The sequence below is a fragment of the Panthera onca genome, chromosome C1, assembly GCF_046562875.1.
Source record: "Panthera onca isolate mPanOnc1 chromosome C1, mPanOnc1 haplotype 2, whole genome shotgun sequence".
NCBI classification, from domain to species: domain Eukaryota; kingdom Metazoa; phylum Chordata; class Mammalia; order Carnivora; family Felidae; genus Panthera; species Panthera onca.
In genome coordinates, this window is record NC_138346.1 from 140757175 (window position 1) to 140781158 (window position 23984).

Sequence of the window (23984 nt, forward strand, 5' to 3'; positions counted from 1 at the left end):
AGGGGGCGTGTGGAAGAGGCACGTTCTCTCGGAGCAGCCTCCTCCGGAATCCCTGAAAAACCCTAGAGAGTGCACTAGCAAGGCGCCTACACCCAACACCTGGAGCCCCTCTGCTGTCAGGGTGGGGAAGTAGGATTTGATTTTTGGTGCTGGTAGAGAATTCCAAGTTGTCCAGCGCATAAAGTTTGCCATTCAATAGTAGCTCTTCTGACCTACTAAATAGAGCCTCAAAAAGCTTCAAATGTTCTGGATCAACAGGATGGAATTGTTTTGAATAAAACAATAATGAAGAAGTACATTTAGGCTGTTATAGTTTGTGAAAAGTGATCACAAATATTTTCTCAGAAAGAGGGGAGTTCTAATGTTAATTAGTAAGCACCTCTATTAATAATGTAGAGCAGTTATTTGTAAGAAATGCCTATCAAGGGGCGCCTGGGTGGCTCAGTCGGTTGAGCGGCCGACCTCGGCTCAGGTCATGATCTCGTGGTCCGTGAGTTTGAGCCCCGCGTGGGGCTCTGTGCTGACAGCTCAGAGCCTGGAGCCTGCTTGGGATTCTGTGTCTCCCTCTCTCTGACCCTCCCCCGTTCATGCTCTGTCTCTCTCTGTCTCAAGAATAAATAAACGTTAAAAAAAATTAAAAAAAAAAAAGAAAAGAAATGCCTATCAATAGAGCTAATATGTTTTGCCTAATATTTACATGCACACAAATACATGTTAGCTAACTGAACTTCACTGAGGCTCAATTTCTCCATCTATAAAATGGCAATAATAATTCACAGTTACCTATGGAGACCCAGTCTTGGCTAAAGTACCTCAGACTAACCTAGAAAGACAAAACCTATTCTACCCTATAGGGACAGGAACCTGCTTGCAGTCAAGCAGGGAGGAAGATCCTGTAGGCCTCCCAGTGCATTTCTCCATTCTCTCCCCAAGACTCTAGGGACATACCAGGGCACCAGTGCCGTTTGACCTGCTGCATCATATTTATTTCACACAGTTCTTGACAACTTTGGTTTGCCCCATACCTGCGTGGGCAGGATAGTTGTGTGTACACTTCTGTGGGGTCAGCCCTAAGTGTATAGACTGCACGTGTCATCTCAGGACTCTGCCTCAAGATACTTCCTCCAGACCCTCCCCTGTGCCTGTCTCGTGTCTGATAGTTGCTTTTTTTCCCCTGATAAATGCACCATCATTATCTTTAATATGCATATTTTCTAACACCCACAGCAGCAGCCAAAGCCAAGTAAACCCACAGAAATCCACTCTACTCTATATCCCACTATATTCCTTCATGTTAGGCCTCTGCAAATGCACCATCAAATCTGCAGGATTATTGTGAGATTATACAGAGCATGTAAGTGAATACATCAAGGACAAGGCCTGAGATAAGGAAAGGAATTCAGTAAATATTAGGTGAATTTTGAAATTTTAAACTAGTCAAAACCCAAAATGACCTTAGGAGGTAGAAAAATGTATCAACTGCATATTTTTCATGAAAACTGTAATGCAGCTTAATTTCTTTAAAAATAGTCACTTCATTATTCCCATTTAAGTCTTTAATCATTCTTAACTTTGTTTTCCCAATATTTCCCCCCAATGGAAATTTCCCCCATGGAAAGTTCCCCCCAGTTCTATATTTACTATCTGAAGTTTGTCTGCTTGTTAACTGTTGAACTATCAAAGCTGAGCAGTACTTTTCGTACTTTTGTTCATTGAAACAGAGAAATGAAATTCAGAGAGATGAAATTTATCTTTGCTTAAAAATAGAGGAAAATACAAAAATTCTTGAGGCAAATTTTTCTGATAAAATTTTCTTTCATAGTCTCTAGACAAGAGATATGGTTTATTACACCTGTTCCTCTCTATGTATCTTTTCTGTATTTGTTTTTTTAAATTTGTTTTTTTTAAATTTTTTTTTCAACGTTTTTTATTTATTTTTGGGACAGAGAGAGACAGAGAATGAACGGGGGAGGGCCAGAGAGAGAGGGAGACACAGAATCTGAAACAGGCTCCAGGCTCCGAGCCATCAGCCCAGAGCCTGACGCAGGGCTCGAACTCACGGACCGCGAGATCGTGACCTGGCTGAAGTCGGGCGCTTAACCGACTGCGCCACCCAGGCGCCCCTAAATTTGTTTTTTTAATTCCAGTATGATTAACATAAAGTGTTATATTAGTTTCAGGTGAGCAATATAGTGATTCAACAATTCTATAATTCTATACATTACTCAGTCCTCATCATAAGTGTACATTTAATCCCCCTCACCTATTTCACCCATCCTCACACACGTGTATATACACACACAATATCTACTTTATCCATTCATCTGTCAGACACTTGGGCCGTTTCCATAATTTGGCTATTGTAAATGATGCTGAAATAAGCATACGGATGCATATATCTTTTCAAATTAGTGTTTTTTTGGATTCTTTGGGTAGATACTCACTGGTGGAGTTACTGGATCATATGGTAATTCTACTTTTGATTTTTCAGAGAAAACTCCATACTGTTTTCCACAGCGACTGTTTTTCATACATACTGTTTTCCACAGTTTGCATTCCCACCAACAGAGCACGAGGGGTCCTTTTTCTCCATGTCCTTGCCAACACTTACTGTTTCTTGTGGTTTTGATTTTAACCATTCTGACAGGAGCAAGGGAATATCTTGTAGTTTTGATTTGCCTTTCCCTGATGAGTGATGTTGTGCATCTTTGAACACATCTGTTGGCCATCTATCTGTATGTCTTCTTTGGAGAAATGTCTGTTCATATCTTCTGCCCATTTAAAAATTGGATTATTTGGTTTTTTGGTGTTGAGTTGTATATGTTCTTTATATATTTTGGACACTAACCCTTTATCAGGAATGTCATTTGCAAGTATTTTCTCCCATTCAGTGGGTTGCCTTTTAGTTTTGTTGACTGACTGCTTCCTTTGCCGTGCAGTTTTTTGTTTGTTTGTTTTTGTTTTATGTAGTCCCAATAGTTTTTTTTTTTTTTTTTTTTTTGCTTTTTTTCCCCTTGCCTTAGAAGACCTATCTAGAGGGGCACCTGGGTGGCTCAGTTGGTTAAAAGTCCAACTCTTGATTTCCGCTCAGGTCAAGATCTCACATTTCTGAGATCGACTCTTGTGTCAGGCTCCATGATGGGTGTGGAGCCTGCTTCAGATTCTCTCTCTCTCTTTCTCTCTTTCTCCTTTTGCCCCTCTCTGCCCTACAGGCACACAGGTGCTCTCTCTCAAAAAAAAAAAAAAAAAAAGAAGAAGAAGACAACGACGATGACATATCTAGAAAAATGTTGCTATGGCTGACATCAAAGAAATTACTGCCTGTGCTCTCTTCTAGGATTTTTATGGTTTCAGGTCTCACATTCAGCACTTTAATCCATTTTGAGTTTATTTTTGTGTATGCTGTAAGAAAGTGGTCCAATTTCATTCTTTTGCAAGTTGCTGTCCAGTTTTCCCAGAACTACTTGTTGAAGACAAATTTTCCTGATGAATTTGTTTCCAAAAATTCCTAACCTACTAAATAGAAACAATTATTTAGCAAACTGAGACCAAAAGCTGCTTCTCTCTAAAATAACAAGATAATTAAAGTAAAAATATTTTGGAAGACTGCTGCAATATCCACTCTGCTCTGTTAGTGAGGATATAACCAAAATAACACCAAGCATTTGATCAGAAAGATTGATTTAGTCAAAAATTAATAACCGGTACTACTTTTTATAATTATTATTGGTAGTTTTAATGTATCAAGAATTTGTGAGGGTTTTTTTTTTTTTTTTGAGTATTTAAAAGTCCTTTCACTTGCTTTTCCGAATTTTTGAAGAAAAAACTATTTCAGGATATAATGGTTATCTCTGGGTGGGTGAGATCTTTACATATTTTGTGTACTTTTTGCTTATCTTCTGTGATTTCTTTCCTATATGTATGCAGTACTTTTGTGTGTATTTTTATTTTTAATGAAAGTAACACATATAAGTGAAAATTCAAATAGTTCAGAAAGGCTTATAGCAAAAACACCAAGTCACATCAATCCCCTGCCCAACTTTCCCCCACATAGCATCACCCCACATTTCACATGACCCTGCTAGGTGTTCATTTCCTCAATGATATGCTTATGCCAATGTTTTCTGACTCTCAGTGTTAGACATTATTCATTGACTTCTTGCCATGGTATTGAGGATTTAGCTCTTTTCCACATACCACCACCACCACTTTGCCTCCACCCTTCCTTCTCACACAGCTACATCACAACTTTTATTCAAATCAATAATTTGTGTTTATATCATCCTGTCAGTGTAAATACAGTCCATTGCTGAATCAAGTAAGGTGCCATGATAATGCTTCTCTTGACAATCTCCTGTTCTCCCTGGAGTTAATAACTGCCCAGCTTTTTCACTTTTTTTTAATGTATCTAACCCAAATTTTATTCAGATTCTTCAACATATCTATCAAATGCCCATCAATAATATCTTCCAAGCCCAAACATTGGAAGTTCACTCTCTGATTTAAGCTAAAGCAGATTTTGGTAGTTGACTAAGACGGTGTGCTGGAAGGTAAATTTTTTAGAGTGCTTGCATATCTGAAAATGTCTATATTCTAGTCTCATCCTTGATTGATAATTTCGATAGGTTGAAGATCATGTTCCCTCAGCATTTTAAAAGCACTGTTTCACCGTCTTTTACTTCCTGTGGTTGCCAGTGAAATACATGCCTAGTGCCTTTCCAGTTCCCCTTCCTCTGTATCTGGCCTGTTTTTCTTTCTAGAATCTTCCTACTATCTTTATACTCTCAAATTTCACAACGATGTACCTTGGAATGGGTCTTTTTTCTTTGATTGTGCTAGACCCTCAAGGGTGCTTTGAATCTTATCTGCAAATTTTTTTCTTTTATTATTTCTTCACTAATTTCCTCATATTGTATTTTCTCTCTTTGTGAACTGTTGTGAGCAGGATGTTGGGACTTCTTTATTATTCTCTAGACTTGTTGTCCTTTTATTCCACTGATGATCTCTGCATCTTTCTTTTTCTATTCTTTATTGTCTAAGATAGAGGTTCTCAATTGGGGCAAGGGCAGGGGGTGTTGATTCATTGCCATTTGGCAATGTCTGGTGATACTTTTGGTTGGCATGCATGGGCATCTAGTGAGTAGAGGCCAGGGAGGCTGCTAACCACGTTACAATGCACAGGACAGCCTCCCACAACAAAGAATTCCCAATCGCAGATGTCTGTCATGCCGAGATTGAGAAATCCTGGACCAGGAGAATTACTTCCAACCTTCTACTGAAGTTTCCATTTCAAACATCTTTTTCTTTCCCATTCTCCAATCAGCCTTTTGTTATGGGAACTCTCCATCAAAAGATAAACTCCTTTCTCCCAGAAAAGAAACTTCCTACTTCATGGAGGGACTTTGGTGGTAGTACAGTCAGTGTGAAGTGCATGAATGCAGGATGGCTGAAGGAGGGGGAGAAGGGACCCAGTGGTGTCCAAGAACTTCGTAAACAACTTGAGGGCAATTCTCCTTCTTCAGGTCTGCGCCTCACCCCTGCTTTCCATGCCTCACCTCTGCCTTTGTGGTACACTGATGGCCAAGTGCTAAGTCTCTTTGAAGCACTTTGGTTAAACCCCTCTTCCACTTTGTCAAGTCAATTATCTCTACTCCATCTAACTTCTGGCTTCCAAAATTTATTGAAATCTTTCATCTATTGTAGACTTTTCGCCTCTTTTCTTTTTCCTTGTGGATTGTATCCTGTTAACCCCTTTCTATACTATCATTTTAGTACCACTTTGCAAAGAATAAGGATAAACAAAAAAAAATTTTTTTTAATAACAGAAAGGGATACAGAACAGAAAAAGGGAAAAACACAAATCTATTTTTCTTAACTGTTTTTCTTAACTTGTTTTTAATTGTTCTAAAATATTTTCATGAACTTTTAAAAATTTTTACAAATTTTTCAAATTAGTTGAAATTGATGTTACCAATCACCAGTTTATATTCATAACTTTTTTCCATTTTATAAACTTATTTATTCTTTTCCTTTCTTTTTTATTGAAGCATAGTTGACACACGATGTTACATTAGTTTTAGATAGACAACATAGTGATTCAACAACTTTATACATTATGCTATGCTCATCATAAGTGTGTTGCCATCTGTCACCATGCAATACTATTACAGCACCATTGATTATATTCTCTAAGCTATACCTTTCATTGCCATGACTTATTCATTCCATAAGTGGAAGTCTGTCCCTTTCACTCCATTTCACCCATTTTAAACATCACCCAGCCTCCTCCCCTCTGGCAACCATCAGTTTGTTCTCTGTTTATGGATGTTTTTGCTTTGTTTGTTGTGATTTTTAGATTTCACATGTAAGTAAAATCATATAGTTTTTGTCTTTCTCTGTCTGACTTATTTCACTCTGCATAATACACTCTAGTTCCATCCATGTTGTCGCAAATGGCAAAATCTCATTCTTTTTTATGGCTAAGTAATATTCCACATCTTATTTATCCATTCATCCATTAATGGACACTTAGGTTGCATCCATATTTTGGCTACTATAAATAATGCTACAACCATATATTTATAACTTTTAGACTAGTTTGTTGAATATCCTCCCAGATACTTTTCCATACGTATTTGTGTATACTTTGATTTTTTTAAACAAAAAGGACTAACACATACATATTATTTTGTAATTGTTCAGACTATCCCATTCACCAGATGCACCATAATGTGCAATCCCTTACTGCTAGACATTTATGGACCTTACTGTTGAACCAAACTGTCAGTTTTCCAGGAAGAGCAAAATAGCAATGTCTGACTAGCAATTAATTCTAAGATTCAAAGTCAGTTTAGATTAGATGGAGAAAGACTGGAGGGTTCCTGCTTAGGTAGAGGAGGACAAGGGGATACCTACTCTCCCACTGATAATACAGTGATAATTGAAGTATCAGTCAAGGTAGTGAAAGAGAAATTGGGAACTATTGGGAAAAAATTACAAAGTTGTCATTATTTGTGGATTATATGATTATATACCTAGGAGACCCAAGAAAATCAACTGAGAAAATATATAAACAACAGAAAATTAAGTATGGAAGCAGGATATAAAATTTATGAAAGTCTATGATATATATGTGTTTGTACATATAAATATATATATGCACATGTGTATATTTGTACACATACACCTACACAATATCCCCTTACAAAATAAAAGAAAGAAAAGACTCCACATACAATTATAGCAAAAATGTAAAGTTCCTAGGAATAAACTTAACAGGGAATATGCAAAGCTTATATGAGGAAAACTTTAAAACACTCCTGCAGGAAACAAAAGTAGACTGAATAAATGAAAAGACAGACCATGTTCTTAGATAGGAAAAGTTCATGTGTGTCAAGTCTCCCTAAATTTTAATTTTTAAATTTATTGCGATCTCAATGAAAATACCAAGAGGCTATTTTTTTAGAATAGGAAAGCTGATTCTGAAGCTCATATGAAAAAGTAAACAAGCAAGAATGACCAGCAAAACGCTTTTGAAAAGGAATAGCCAATACTACAAAACCTCAAAAATGAAAAATCAGGGATTACCATAGGAATAGACTAACGGAATTGAATAGAAAACCCAGAAATAGACCCAAATAAGTGGCATCTCAAATCAGTGAGATAAGAAGGACTTTTTAATAAATGTGTATTATCTGGAAAAAATGAAGTTAAAACTATATCTCACATTGTATGAGACAAATTCCAAATGGGTCAAATATGTAAAGTATGAACACTCAAATGTACTATAAGAAAATATGAGTAAGTTCTCTTCTTACCTTGGAATGGGAAGGTCTTTCTAACTAGGACTTAAAATCTAGAAGCCATAAATATTAATAAATCTAACTAATTAAGAATCAAAAACCAGTGGCGCCTGGGTGGCTTACTTGGTTAAGCGTCCAACTTTGGCTCAGGTCATGATCTTGCAGTTTGTGGGTTGGAGCCCTGTGTCAGGCTCTGTGCTCACAGTTCAGAGCCTAGAGTCTGCTTCAGATTCTGTTTCTACCTTTCTCTCTGCCCCACCCCTGACTGCGCTCTGTCTTTCTCTCAAAAATAAATAAACATTAAAAAAAAAAAGAATCAAAAACCACTATGAGGTTAAAAAAAATACCAATAATAACATATGCAAAGTCGAAACACAAATTACAAACCAAGAAAAAAAATTTTGATACTCAAATCACAGATAAAGAAGGCCTCCCTCCTTAACATATATAACAGGCTTCTAGAAATCAAGAAGAAAAAGACCCATCACTCCAAAGAAAAATAAAGGGCATTAACAGACAGGTGACAGAAAAAGAAACACAAAAATGACCTGTACACATTATAAGTGGCCCTCATTCATAAAAGACATACAAATTAAAATTAACCAACTTCATCCCAGAAATAGATTGTTATTCTACTTTCCCACTACTCTGACTCTGGAGCATTTACTTCTCACTATGTTCTCTTCTGATTGGCTCTATCATCGTTTTAGGAACAAGTGGGAAATTTATGAAGCTATATCTTTAAAAAAAATTTTTTTTTAACATTTGTTCATTTTTGAGAGACAGAACGTGAGTGGGGGAGGGGCAGAGAGAGAGGGAGACAGAATCCAAAGCAGGCTCCAGGCTCTGAGCTGTCAGCACAGAGCCCGACATGGGGCTCGAACCTATGAACTGCGAGATCATGATCTGAGCCAGAGTCGGACACCTAACTGACTGAGCCATCCAGATGCCCCCCACGTTTTTTTTTAAGTTCTAGATCCCAAACACCTCTAAGAAGTGTGTCTGCCTAAGAAGGCAGATAGGATTTAACTGGGTAAGAGTAGAGTATTATTGTTTATCAACATATTAAAATTCATGCTTAATGTTTTGAAACATGAAAAACCCATATACCATATGATAGAAGTCAGAATCTATTCCCTATCCTATTCTATGAACAAAGATGTTCTTTAAAAATAAAGTTGATAGTTGAATTATTCCTAAGTAGTTTTCACAGACCTTACAGCTAAATGCAATTTTAGAATTTAGAAATATTCCTTAGTATAAACATCTGCCCCACCACATCCACTCATAAGCATATTAAATTCCAAATCAAATCTGTGTAGTCATATAAATCTACTACTTCACTGGTTATATGTTTACTTGCACTATTTATATGAACTATCCTAAAAATAGCTGAAAAGAGAAAAAACAGTATTTATTTAATACACATAATCTCTCCCTTACATGTCCCAATCAAATTGATTTCCCAGTGTCATTATGACAAATGCTCATGCTATTGCATATACCCACGCCCATACATCTAAATCGTGGTCATCACCAACATATGTTCCTGTTCTAGACACTCTACATGAAAAGTTATAATTATTATTTACATAGAAAATGTATATGCTGCATTCAGATCTCCCACTTAATCTTGAGGTCTGCATTCTTTGCATTTTGGTAAAAAAAATTTTTTGCCCTCCAGCAAGTAAATGTTTTGCCATCTCTTTTCAAAATCCTTTTGTTATACTTTGCAATATACTAAGAAATTTTTCTTACTTCAAAAAGAAGCCAATATAGTTTTATTTTTATTTTTTTAATTTATTTTTTAATATATGAAATTTACTGTCAAATTGGTTTCCATACAACACCCAGTGCTCATCCCAAAAGGTGCCCTCCTCAATACCCATCACCCACCCTACCCTCCCTCCCACCCCCCATCAACCCTCAGTTTGTTCTCAGTTTTTAACAGTCTCTTATGCTTTGGCTCTCTCCCACTCTAACCTCTTTTTTTTTTTCCTTCCCCTCCCCCATGGGTTTCTGTTACGTTTCTCAGGATCCACATAAGAGTGAAACCATATGGTATCTGTCTTTCTCTGTATGGCTTATTTCACTTAGCATCACACTCTCCAGTTCCATCCACGTTGCTACAAAAGGCCATATTTCATTTTTTCTCATTGCCACGTAGTATTCCATTGTGTATATAAACCACAATTTCTTTATCCATTCATCAGTTGATGGACATTTAGGCTCTTTCCATAATTTGAAGCCAATATAGTTTTAATTAAAAAGAAATCACCTTGTGGGAATTTATTTTCCACAAGGAAAGGTATGATTCTAGTCACAGATTTTAAAATTCACATTGCTACAAAATATGAGGTAAAAACAGGTTTTTGAAAGATGGTTACAATTAAATATTTTCAATCTTTCTCAAATATGTTTCATAACAACACATGGAGTATCCCAAAATGCTAACATAATGTTTAATAACCAAAATGTAGGAAGAAATTGATTGTGGGGTATGGGAAAGGTTAATTATTAGTACTAACTATGCATAATGCATTAGAAACTATAATATCAATAATGAAAAGACCATCAGGATATTTAACTTAATCACTGAATTCTTCCCCTAAAATACAAATCAAACATTTCACAAAAAATATTATGTACACCAAATTGAAACAAAATGTCCAAATTTTTTGAAGCATAGAAATTATTTCTTTTGATGTAAATATGAAACTCATTTTTCCCCTAAATAGTTACGGACACAAGTTAAAGTCTCCAGGATTTGGACTTTTGGAACACTATCTTCAGTGGTTCTCAATCTCTCTGCAAGGCTACATGATCCACCAACCACGGAGTCACCTCTGACTCCCTACTGCCCCACAGAAGCACCCCCTGTGTGCCTCAGAGCCACCATCACCAAACTACTCTCCTTGGCTCCAGCCCTCTTCGTACAACTTCTAATTCACCTCTGTTATCATCAGTAGGAAAATAATAAATATTTTCTGAATTTATAAATAAATTAGATCATATATTCCTTCAAAGTCCAGCTGAGTTCTGGACAAGTGCCCCGTTATCAAGGCCCATCGCTGAAGGAAAAGACAACATTATAGTCCATCAGAGTCCAAAGCACAATTGAGAGTCTCACAACTGTGTTCTGGGAGATCAGTCACTAAAGACACCTGTATTTTAAGCTGCCTAAGGACAAAGTTTCTGTCTATACATCTTTGCACCTTATACTGCACCCTGCAAGCAGGGTGCTCTGCATGGATTCTCCCCTCACATCTTTTCCCTGCTTTTCCCAGCCTGTCAAGGAATTCTTTTGGGAATCCAAAATTCTACAGTTCAGGGAGAATCTTAACCAATAATCTACACCCTACAGAGGAAAAGAGCAAAAGATGACTTATTTCTCCTCCTGAGCAATTAAAGTTAATAAAAGGCAATCAAGGGGCACCTGGCTGGCTCAGTCAGCTAAGCATCTGAACTCTTAGTTTCCACTCAGGTCATGATCTCACAGTTTGTGAGTCTGAGCCCCACATAGGGCTCTGTGCTGATAGCGCGTAGCCTCCTTGGGACTCTGTCTCCCTCTCTCTCTGCCTCCCTCTCTCTCTCTGCCTCTCCTCCGCTTTCTCTCTCTCTCAAAAAATAAAAAAAATTTTAAAAATTAAAAGATGAAAAAATCAAGTAATTTAAAGAACCACTTTGCCTTTCCTTTTAGAGCCCCTACAGAGGAACTGACCACTGGTTGCAGTGGAAGTCCTGTACCAGATGACATTTTAAAAACTATCAGGATGTGGCTTTTAACACAGTTTTATGCACACAGTATTCTACTAGGAGGGAAAGGGAAAGTAGCCCCCCAATGTATCAATGTAGAGGTGAAAGGAATTCCATTTCAATTCACCCTGACTTAACCCAAATTATTAATTCTTTCAACAAAGAATACACATTTTAAGAGCATCCTGGGAAACTTTTAAAACAATTGTGTAAATTCTGATTGCTAGCCATGTAAGAAATTCTTGAGAAATAAGTAACTATAACCAACAATTAAAAACAACTATTTACCTTGAACATTTGTTATACTGATTTGGAAAGTGGAGGGGACAAATAGAGCTAAAGTTCAAAACCACGTGTCTCCTAAACAATGGAGCCGCAGATGTGTGTGTTTGTTTTTTGTTTGTTTGTTTGTTTGTTTGTTTTTTGCAGATCTGCCCTTCTTTGGTTTGTAATGACTATTCCCAACAAGAAAAACTAACCATTCTTTGAATTTGGAAATCAATATAAAAATACAGAGTTAACCCACTGACATACTGTTATCACCTAATCATCCTGAACCCAGAATTCAGCCCTTCCTAGTTTCTGTAGAAGATTATCTCCAAGAATTTCAAGATTTTTCCCCAACTTCACCTAACATTAGGGAGTTCCCGAGGAGTTGAATGGCCTCCCATCAGCTCTGTGTACTTCTCTCTTTTCTTCCCTCTGTGGGAATTGAAGGAGTATTTTCTGTCGCTTAAACTCCTTGGGAGCTTCACTGCTCGCCGAAAGTAGCTCTTCCAAACAAATGTAGCAGTAACCCCTAAAGTCGGTCCTGGGAAACACATTCTCTAGTGTGATCTCCCTTCTTTGCTCTCATTTCTTAATAAGCTCTTGCATACTCCTAGCCCTTGACCTTTTCATCTCCAAGCTTTGATGATTCCTTGCACCCAATAGCACATGGGCCTTTCTGCTTAATTCTGAGCTCCAAAGTCTGCAATTAACCTTTTGCTCAGTTCACTTCCACCCACTCCAAGAAATGGCTTCGTCCAATTTGGACCTGATCTCAGCTTGTATTTATCTTTGTCCTCTCTATTCTCCCAAACACTGAGGTATATCTGGTACCAACTCAACTTATACAATACCTAACACTCTCTTTCTTGAGCTCCAGATCTTTATTCCCAACATCCTACTACATAGTATGTTCTTTAAATGCAATAAAAGGTTCCAGGTTCTTTAAATGCAATAAAATAGATGACCTGGGGTCATCAGGCTTCTAATCATCAAACCTAAGAAACCTCAATTTTCCTAGACTCTCCCTACACACTCTCCTCCGCATCTAAGTAGACAACAAATTCTGTCAATTCTACTTGCTAATCACCTTCCGTATAATTACCTCCTCCACCCTTCCTCCATGACTCTCCAAATTTAGACCTGTATACCTTCTCAGACAACCTCTGATGTCTCTCTGGCATCTTCCCTTTTTGAGCCTTTGTATATCGGGATAATAATTTCTCTTCCCATGTTCTTCTAGTGCTTAGCACTTCGTTTCACACACAACAAACCCTTAGTAAATATTCATTAGTTAGACATCAAATCCTTGTGATCTCACATCTTTCCATTCCTTGGCATTCAGAGATTGACTCTGTCTCTCCATCCTCATGTTTCTTCAGGATTCCTCTAACTTGCTGTTGATGATCTTACTCTTTCCCTTTCAGTCAGCTTTCTTTATTACCTATCAAATACATGAATGGCATGAAAGGCCTCCATTCCAGCTGGAACCTATCCTTTCCAGGCTTATGGTTCATATTCTCCCTCTCACATTCTTTACTCAGTCTAGCTAAATCCAGCCACTAGCCATTCCCCCAAAACGCCATGCATTTTCCTGACTCCTTGCTTTGGCTCATGCTGTGTTCTGGAACACAGAAAGTCTTTTCTTCCCCCTCTTTCCCCGCGAAAAGCATTCTTAGTTTAAGACCCTAACAGAATGCCACTTTCTTTATAAAACTTACAGATTCCTCCAGACAGAATTTCCCTCTTCCTCTTCTCTCCTTCTTTGAACTTTAATTTACAACTCACTTTGTACAGGCATTTTATTTCTTCTACTAAAAAAAGTTGTTCAAAGAGTGTTTTTCAGACCACCTGGGACAGAATAACTGGAACCTTGTTAAAAAAAAGAAAACATAGGGGCGCCTGGGTGGCTCAGTCGGTTAAGCATCCGACTTCGGCTCAGGTCATGATCTCTCGGTCCGTGAGTTCGAGCCCCGCGTCGGGCTCTGTGCTGACAGCTCAGAGCCTGGAGCCTGTTTCAGATTCTGTGTCTCCCTCTCTCTCTGACCCTCCCCTGTTCGTGCTGTGTCTCTCTCTGTCTCAAAAATAAATAAACGTTAAAAATAAAAAATTAAAAAAAAAAAACGAAAACAGAAATGCTACAGAAGCAGAGTCTCGGGAGGTCGAGGTAAGAGCTCTGCAATCTAAGAGCAAAGCGCCCCAGGAGAGTGTGTGGTGATCCTGGAGACCTCAGAGTTGCAGAACTGGGCCTGGAAGTCAGTCAGACTGGGAGTTGTATTCCAGTTATGTCTCTGTCAAAAGATAATTTTCAGAAAAAGCTAAAACTATGACTCTGGTACAAAGAAAAAAAAAAACATTAAAGACTTCATTTAACTCATTCAATGAGGGAACCAGGCAGATGTTGTAACCTGGTCGAAACAGAATCCAAAAGAAACACACTTACAGGGCTATAAAATGGCTTGCACATGACAAAAGGCTACCATCAGTTAATCCAGAAAGATGTGCAATAGCTCAAAGACAGTGAATCGGGTGGGTCTAGAAAATGTCCTCTGGGCAATGCAGTTCTCCACTGAAACATAAAATTTTTTCTACACCTCTTGTTAGCTGTGTGACTTTGAGTATGTTACTTAACTTCTCTGAGCCTCAGTTGCTTTATCTATAAAATGGTAATAAGACTTCATAATTTAAAAAAAACCATTTTAATGGGGATAATACTAATATTGCTCTTGTGAGAATGAAATGAGTTAATGAGCACCAAGCGCCCAGGATGATGTCAAGCACGTGATACTCGAGAAACATTACATAGTGGTGCTAGGATTAGTGGTAGTCTTACCACTGACTCTAAGTTCCTTGAGATTCATCCTCATTTATTAATGGCTGTATTCAGTCAGTCAACCAATGTGTGTGAAATACCTATTCATGCGAGGTTTGGGTGGATAATAAAATAGTCCTTTGTCATCAAGAAGTCTGGGCCAGCAAAGGAGATGAGAACTTAGGCAAATGATTATAAGGGGATATAATAAGTGAAAATAAAGGTATGTGAGCACAATTGACAAAATGGCCAACCATGTGTGCAATGTACAGAATGCTCACAGAAAAGCATTATAAAGGGGAATTCGAGCTGAATCTTAAAGGGTGAGCAGGAAATCACTAAGAAAGCACAGTGTGCTCACAATTACTGTGCTAGATCATTATGCTTGTTAATCTTATTTAATTCACAGAAGAGCCATATAATAATAGCTCTATTATTCACTCTAACTGAATACTTACTTTGTGCCAGGTGCTGTTTTAAATAACCATCACTATCCTATTTTATGAAGAAAAAATCCTGAGGCTTAGAGAAATCATGTAACTCTCCCAAGATGATACAGCCAGTGAGTGGCAAAGCCACAATGCATCCCAGATAACTCTTTCCAAAGTGTAGGAAATATCATCTCAATTTACTAATAGAAGAATCAAAACCGAGAGAGATTATGAGATCTCTCAGAGAGACTGATCAGAAATTGTGTCCTTGGTTTCAAAGGCCAGGCAGATAGGAAGGAAACATACTGCAGAAACAAGGAGAACACGCAAAACCCTAGAAGCATGGAGGAGCTTAGCATGGTCCCAGGAACCAGAAATGTTTGGAAGTCAACATGCATTTATGGAAACAGCAATAAAAGATAAGACCAGTCAAGTAGGCAACGACTGTGAGAAAACAAATTATGCCATACTAACTATTGCAGACTCTGCTCAGGAGGGTATGAAAGCAATGACAGATTTTAAACAAGGGAATGGGTTCAAAGGTTTAGAAATTGGGGGCAAGGCAAACACTTATGAGACAGCAAAGACTAGTATTATTGAGATCAAGACTTTTGAAGTCAAACAACCTGCCACTTATCATGACCTAAGTAAGGCGAACCCCTTTGAGGAGAACCTCTCGTCATCTGTAAAATGAATATAATAATAGTGTCATCATGAGGCTTAAATGAAAGAAGGTAGGTAAGCATCTGCTACTGTACTTCAGATCTAATAGGCATTCAGTACATGACGGTGGTGTTACTAACAGCTGTTTATTGCTACTTTTGTTGTGATACAAATACACAGAGACCTAGTTTAGGTTTTTTTGAAGGAAGAACATGTTACAATACTCTTTTACCTGGGTTGTTTGATTTGTTCAGACACAGTAGATTGATTTATAGCAAAACAGCAAAGCCCAGGAACACAAAAAGAACCAGATTTCAGGAATGGCATGAGGTTAAGGGTTCCGTTTATCAAACATTTCTTGTGTCCCCACTGTGTGTGTCTAACATTTTATTACGTGGTACATATCTAAAAATAATTAAGACATGATCTCTTTTCACAGGGAGTCAGCAGGTTACAATATAGTTACTTTGGTGCCGTCTTATCCGAGAATCTTGGCCTCCTCTCTTATTTACAACCTCACCTTCCCCTAAGGTCTTATTCTTACACTACTCTTGCAGAAATGATCTTGGTTTCTCTACTTGGTTACCTGCCCTTCTCCTCCACCTTGGACTACTTCTTTTCTTGGCTATTCCAGCTGGACATATCACATTACACCTATTTGATCCAAACCTATCCTTAGTACCCTGGTTCTGAGCCACCTTGTTACTATGGTCAAGTTAAACCAATTTTCTCAACAGTTGGTCCTAGAAGTCTTCTCAGAGGAAAGCACCTAGATGAGTTATTGTGAGTAGATGGTATGATCAAGAGCTGGGTTTAGCAAGAGACAGGATCATAAGAGACCAAACTGTTCCACATCAGACACTCACTTCGGTGTATGAAAGAAATAGTTAGAAAAGAGAAGAGAAAGAGAGAAAAGAGATGGAAGACAGAGTAACTTCACAGCACACCTAAAATATTTTTATAACATTTATAATAAAATAGTATATATTTTTATAACACTCTATCTTCTTTGCATTTTTTGACTCCTCTCATGTCTTCCAAATCTTCAGTAAACCTTCCATAATCCTTAAGCTCCCATCCCTCTCCACAAACACATACACCATGTGAGTGGGGGTGGGGGTGGGGTAAGTGAAGAAATGACGGGACCAAGGTCCACTCTAAAAGAGAAAAGGAGCAAAATGGAGACAGCAAACCCTGAACAGAGTCCATTACTGAACCCAATAGTAGGAGCAGGGCCCAAGGTAATGCTCAAATCATACATGTTTGGGAAATTGGCAAAACAATCAGAGGTACTGTGCTCATTTAAGAGTTGTGTAATAGGGGCCTGAACCCATTTTAACGTGTTAAAAAACAAAACAGATGATCTTAGCCGATATCCGGGTCATGATTTGTTGAGAGTCATTCATGATTTGGTACAAACTCCATAGGTATGCCTTTCCGACTTTCCTACTGCCTTCCCCACAGCTGACCACCATTGTCCTACCCATGTCACTGTAACAGTCACCATGGGATCAGCAAACATTTTCTTGAAAGGGCAGGACAGTCAGAATAGAAGCAGCTAAAGACAATATGTAAATGAATGGGTATGGTTGTGTTCCAATAAAACTTTATTTACAAAATCAGGTGGTGGACTTTCTATCCTGCTCCTTCTGTTCTCCACATTATAATCAGAGTACTCTTTCAAAATGTGATTCCTCTGCTTAAACACTTGATTGGCTTCCCATTGGTCTTAGGATACAGTCTAAATTCCTTAACAGGGTAAATAAATTTCACCTCATTATCTCCTCTCTAGCCATTTCTGGCTCTGAACTCAATTTTTCAGCACTACTGAACGGCTTTAAATCCCACAAAGTTCTGGTTATCTCTTCCTTCCATGCATTTGCATATGCTGTTCTTTGGCCTGGAATCTTCTTCTCTTCCCCCAATCCTCTGACTAGTTGATCCTTTCTCATCTAAATTTCAAGTTTCACATTAAGTCTAACTTCCTCCAGGAAGGTTTCCCTGATTCCTAAATTCTCACAAAGTGCTGAGATTGCTGGTTTCATTGTCTGATTCTCCTGCTAGTTTGAAGCTCTAGGAGGACAGGAAACTGATTTGCCCCTCACCACTGTATTCCAAAGTACTCAATAAATAATTGGTGAATAAATGGATTCTTGACTGATGAGGAAAGAAAAGACAAGAACCAACCTAAAAATGAAGGGGGAGGGCCCTCAAAGGCTAATTGGTGGAAGGCAAGCTGAGATCTGTTTGAATTGTTCCCTCTAATCCAAAATCAGCTTCTAGAGCACTTTGCTTTCTATTGTAGCTTACCAAGAGGTTTGGGAAACATACACTACATTGTCCAGACTTTCTGATGCAGCAACCACAGTCCCGAACGGTTTCACTTCTGCCTTGGTCTCCAGATGTAATCTGTTCACCCTCTCTTTGGCACCTGATCTCTCACCTCACATCCTGTTTACAGTCTTGTATATAGTGTACTTTATATTTGGTAATTACCCTTGCAGAGAGATCTTGGCCTGCCTTTCTGACCAATACTCAATTTCGGATATCACATGGCAGGCATATTCTACAGGCCAGGCTCATGGGCTTCCTCTATACACCAGGCCTCACTTAATCACTTAGTCCTCCTAGCCTCACAATGGTATCAGAAATCTGCTCTTATTATTTCCACTTTACAGTTCACAAAAAGTAAGACCTAAAGGGAGAGAATAACTTGCAAAAGAAACAGAACCAAAGGCAGAGCTGAGATGGAAGGGATGCAAGTCTGACTCCAGAGCTCGAGTTGCTACCCTCATACTACTTTGCAGTTCTTCTAGGACTGTGTTTTCTTACCTGTCTGTGTGCCCCAGAGGGCTTTGGTGGGGCTCCCACACAGTTCATCCTAAATCTCACAGACAGCGTGCAAACAAGGCAATCATAGTTAACACCATGGTCACTGTGCTAAGTGCTGTTTATGTAAGTGTTCCCTCATTTAACCTGCTCAGACCCTAAAATGAAAGATAAGGTTAGCCCTATTTTACAGATAAGGAAATAGAGGCACAAAGAGGTAAAATAGGTGTCCAAGTTCACACAATTAGTAATGGGAGGACCTAGGATTTACACTTGGACACTCTTGACTCCACAACCCACATTCCTAGGCAAGAAGAGAATACACAGGGAGATTAAAAGCACAAAGGATTCTTCAGGCCTCATAAGATGATGTGACAATATATGGGTGAGGGTGAATGATTCAGGCTTTACTCATCCCAGATAGGAGATTACAACCAAGGATTTCTTAGTTAGTTATTGCTGCCTAAACAATCACAAAATTTCATGGCTTAAAATAATAATCATTTATTAGCTAACACTTATGTGGGTCAACAATCTGGGCTGGACTTGGCTGAGAAATTCTGCTGGTTTTGCCTGGGCTCACTCATAGTGACAGTCAGCTATGGCAGCTTAGCAGGAGCTTTGATGGCCCAAGGTGGTTTCTCTAGGGTCAAGGCCAGCTTCATGGGCATGCAACTTGTGCTGACTTTATTGTTCTGCTATTCCTGTCTTGAGATTCTCAATAATTACAGAATAAAGAGGCTACTGGGCCTTGCAAATTATGTCACCGGTCATGCTGGTGGTTCATGCTGGATGCCAGCTGGGCATCTTTTACCACATAGCCTCTCATTCTCAAAGAAGTCAGCCCACATTTTTTCACATGATGACAGAAGCTTGCCAAGAGGGTGACAGCAAAGCTTGCAAGGCTTCTTACTCTAGACTCACAATTCCCACCTCCTTACTTTTGCTGCATTTTACTGACCAAAGCAAGTCACAAAGCAAGCCCAGATATTAGGAGGTGGAGATCCAGAATCTACTTCTTGATAGGAAGAACAGAAAAGTCACAGTGCAAGGGGGCATATATAGTGGGGGGATGAGTTTGTGACCATTAATTGCAATCTATCACAGAGCAGGTACATGTTTAAACAAAAATAATTTTAGTCTTGGCCATATTGTGATTATGATCTCTCCTGCGGTCAGTCCAGGCAAAGGTGTCCTGGATAACTTTGGTACAGCTGACCCTTGAACAACATGGCAGTTAGGGGCACTGACCCCCATGCAGTCAAAAATCTGCACATAAATTTTGATTCTACAAAAATTGAACTACTAATAGCCTATTGTTGACTGGAAACCTTACTGATAACATAAACAGTCGATTAACACATTTTGTATGTTATACACATTGTATACTGTATTCTTACAATAAAGTAAGCTACAGAAAAGAAAATGTCAAGAAAATTATAAGGAAAATATATTTACAGTCATGTACTGTAAAAAAAAAAAAAAGTCACATATAAGTGGACCTGTACATGTTGTTAAGGGTTAACTATAGTTGGATAATACAGATCTAGAACATAAAAGGGAATCCTGGCATGACATACAGGTTTGGGAGTTGTCAACATGTAGGTGATAGGTTTCTGAATAAGCAAATCAGAATCCCCAGAAAGATTGCATTAATTAAGGCAAAGGTAAACAAAGAAGTTCACTTGATCCTTCAGACACTCAAATATCTGAGTGTACTCTTCTTCCCAAACCTCTTGACCTCTCTCTCTAAGAGAGACCATATGTGGGCCTATCCAGGCACCGGGGCACCAGGCACCCCACTTGATTCCCACTCTTAACCCAATATGCAGTGGTGAAGCAGGAATAGAATTAATTATAACAAAACTTCCATTTCAAAAAGGACAGAATGGGAACATGCAACAACCAATAGTCCTTCCTAGTTTTTTTTGCAGACAGAAATTCCTGCCCTGGCCATGGAAGGAGTTCCCTGATTAACCCACCTGGATGCATTTGGTTATGCCCACAGTGCCCCCTGGGTTCAATATTCCAGAAGGTTCTCCCTTGCCTGTAATCCTCCAGGTTCAAAATTTCAGTGAATATTGGAGAGTATGCTTTCCTGGAGATGGCTTGAGGACAATGATTGGCTTTTGCACATCAGATTTTGGGTTTCTTTGGCAATACAATTCCTCAAGATCTTAGGAGGCTTCCATGCTATTCATCTCCAATCTGTTACATGTGCCAGAAACTATACCCAAAGTTCTTTTCTGGACTGAGCTCTTAAACTTGTTTATTCTCTAGTTTCTATGCTTTATTTGTTCTTCTTTTCATTCTTTTAATGGTGGCTACTGTGAGGTAATCTTTAAAAAAATAAGTGAGGGTAACACCCCTAATCTGACCTTTGCTGCAAGGCTAGATTTCTTTGGCTAAGGGATCTTAACGGGTGGGCTTTAAGAAAGTCTCTGAAAAACAGTCTTCTCCTGTTTGACTATAGAAATAATTGGATTTTCCAACCTTGTGAGGCCCCAATTTTCTATATGCTCTATTTCCTTCCATCTCTCTTTGAAAACCCATCATTTCCTATGTGAGCTCATTTCTTTCTTGAAAAACCTTCCTGAACTAACCAAGGAACAACAGTTACACATTTGTATTCTGGTTCTTTCCAAATGCTTCCTCTAAAATGCAGCCATATGAGAAACATGGTCAGTCTTCCAAATTGAGTAAGATTTTTACCAAATGTTTTGCAATGGCACTACAAGAATCACCAGTTTTCCAGCTTGTAAGATCTGTTTCTTCACTGACAATTCTCTGACCATTTAGGTAATACCATATGTTTTAAGATTTTGTTAGAGGTCCCCCATTTCCAGGTATCAATTTTTGTATTAAAGGCTAAGTTGCTGTCACAGAAACCCCAGAAAGCTGTGAAAAATGAAAGTAAAGAAATGAAAAATGAAAATAATTTCTTCCCTTCTCACCTAATAGTCAGGCCTAGACTGAAAGGGCACTCTGTTCTGTGAGGTCATTCAGGACCCAGATTCCTTCTATCTTGTTGTTCCAGTCTCTCCTAGGATGTCTTCCTCATCTTGATGGATGCAACTGGTCATAGACCCATCCATGGAGGAGACAGCAAACAATGCAAGGCAAGCCGCCTTCTTTCAAAAAGGTAAGGACAAAGTTGTACTCTCCACTTCTAGTTATAGTCCATTGGCAAGAACGTCCCCACAAAACCATACTTACCTGTAAAAGAGGACAAGAAGGAGTCTCCAGCTAAGCCAACATGCACCAGAAAGAACAGATGTTATGGTGGCAGCCATTCATCTGCCACAGAAGAAGAAAGGATTACCAAAGTTAAGAATCCTTAGAAATTCAAAGACCAAAATGTGGTAAGTAGGAATTTATTTCTTAGAAGGAAAGAGAACAGCAGTGTGACAAAGAATAAAAGAAAGGGAAAATCCAGCTGGTGGCTACGCAAGTTTCCATTTTATTATTTCTAGTATCTTCCAAATATGTTTTTAAGTTTTTTTTTTTATTTTAAGGGAAGTAGATAAAAGAAAAACTAAAGAAGAATATCAAGATAGAACAATAGTGATGTGAGGAGAATCAGAAGAAAATATAGTAATGAAAGTCAATGGGAGGAAAAAAAAATGCAATTGCCTGAGAGAAGAGAAGAAAGGCTAGAAAAGGAAATGCTCTTCTGGACTCAAAAATCTAGAGGTTCGTGGTGAATCACTGTGGCAGAAGCTAGATTGCTGCGAAATACAGAATGAAAATGAACAAAGAAAAATAAGGCAGCAAACATGGACTTGTCTCTTTTAAAAACACTGAGTTTTTGGCAAAAAAAAAAGAGAGAGAGAGAGAGAGAGAGATAAAATGGTAACTAGTTATGACTAGTTCCACTTACGTGTGGACTAAGATGAGAACCAGCCCCCAGGGACCAAGTTGGGGTATCGGGTTCTGGAGATGAGGGTGACCTCCAATTCCAGCTGCCCAGCATATACATAATGTGTGCCCTGAACAGCTGGAAGGCAAAGTGCTCTGCATCTTAGGCTGGTAAAGTTTTCCCCAAGTTCAGAACTACTCTTGGATACAGTGGTTGAATCCCACAGTAATGGGGTCCTGGGGCCTCCAGAGACAGTGCCTCCATCTACTCCACTCTCAGTTGCCATGTCTGCATGAGATAGATGGCTTGTTCCCTGGACAATCAGGGATCTAAGCTCGCGTGGAAATGAAGGACCCAAAACATCTCAGCCACAGGTGGACTTTGGGCAAAACCCTTCCTCTTCAGAATATCAATTGTGGGGAGTGGAGGGGGGCAATAAATCAATAGATATGAATGAACCAGAGGAATAAGAATCAGCAATAGTAAAATATAAACATTAGATACTTTCATTTGGCAGACCAAACTAAAAATAACTCACTTCTACCCCAAACTCCCATAAGAGACCCAGAATCAACAAATTCTACTTAAAGTTGCTGCTGTTTCTGCAAAGTGGAAGAGAAAGTAGCAATCTCTTGTTCTTATACTATAAGGCCAAAATTCTTTAAAAAAAAAAAAGAATATTTCATGAATAAAGGAGAAGAGTGTATTGTCTCTGAGGAAAAGAAGTGCTTCTTGTTGCAATGTGTGCTTACATTTCAGAAGACACAGAGATCATTTTGGTGGGAGACTAACCAACTATCGGAAGATTCACCTTCACCCTCAGTCATGAGACTTAAGCCCATTATCCTCTGGAGCCCCAAATGACTGAGTTAAAAAGAAAAAAAAAAGAATGCTCATTCTGATAAAGTCTGAGGTATTGGGATATGGAAAAAGAAACCAAGAAATAAAGCCTCCTTTGATGGAAAGTGGTTGAATATTTCTGAAGGATGAGAGAGACCGCCAGAATGAGAGACTTAGAATAAAGAAATGTAAAAAAAATGGAGAGGAAGCATCTGAAAATCCCTTTCTTGGGTGGTTTGTCAAGTATTTTCAGAAAGTTATGGTGGTGGCTGCTAGGGAACACAGACAGGCTAAGATAGGGCAAATCTGACATACCCCATTTACTTGAAAGTTTTATCAGAGAAAGGCTCTGTTTCTTTTTGTAGGAGCAAATCAGGTCTGCTCAAATTCAACCAAGCTCTTAGACACTCAGACACTCTTTGGGTCAGTACACCATAGAGGGATCCATTATGCATAGGACAGTGTCATTCTAGGGCAAGGCCTGTGTCAATCAATACCTATTTCTGTAGCATTGAGAGGGCCATGCTTCCTCCATATGCTGAGAGGAACCCTCCACATGCTAGGAGTCCACAGAATAGGCTGCCTGGCTACATGATGAGGATGACTGCCTCTCAAAAACTGAAATAAAACTGCTCTGTGCTCACCAGAAGGCTTCAGTTCCATGAAATAGCCCAATTGCATAGAAATAGACTGGGAGTGGAAAAACACTCTGGCAAAAGTGTAAA

The 23984-nt window shown here is 38.7% G+C and overlaps 1 protein-coding gene across 1 annotated transcript in view; it reads right to left on the reverse strand.

Moving 5' to 3' along the window:
- The window catches only part of TLCD4 (TLC domain containing 4), a 98061-nt gene that overhangs the window by 70619 nt on the left and 3458 nt on the right, over positions 1–23984 (reverse strand). The window lies entirely within an intron of this gene.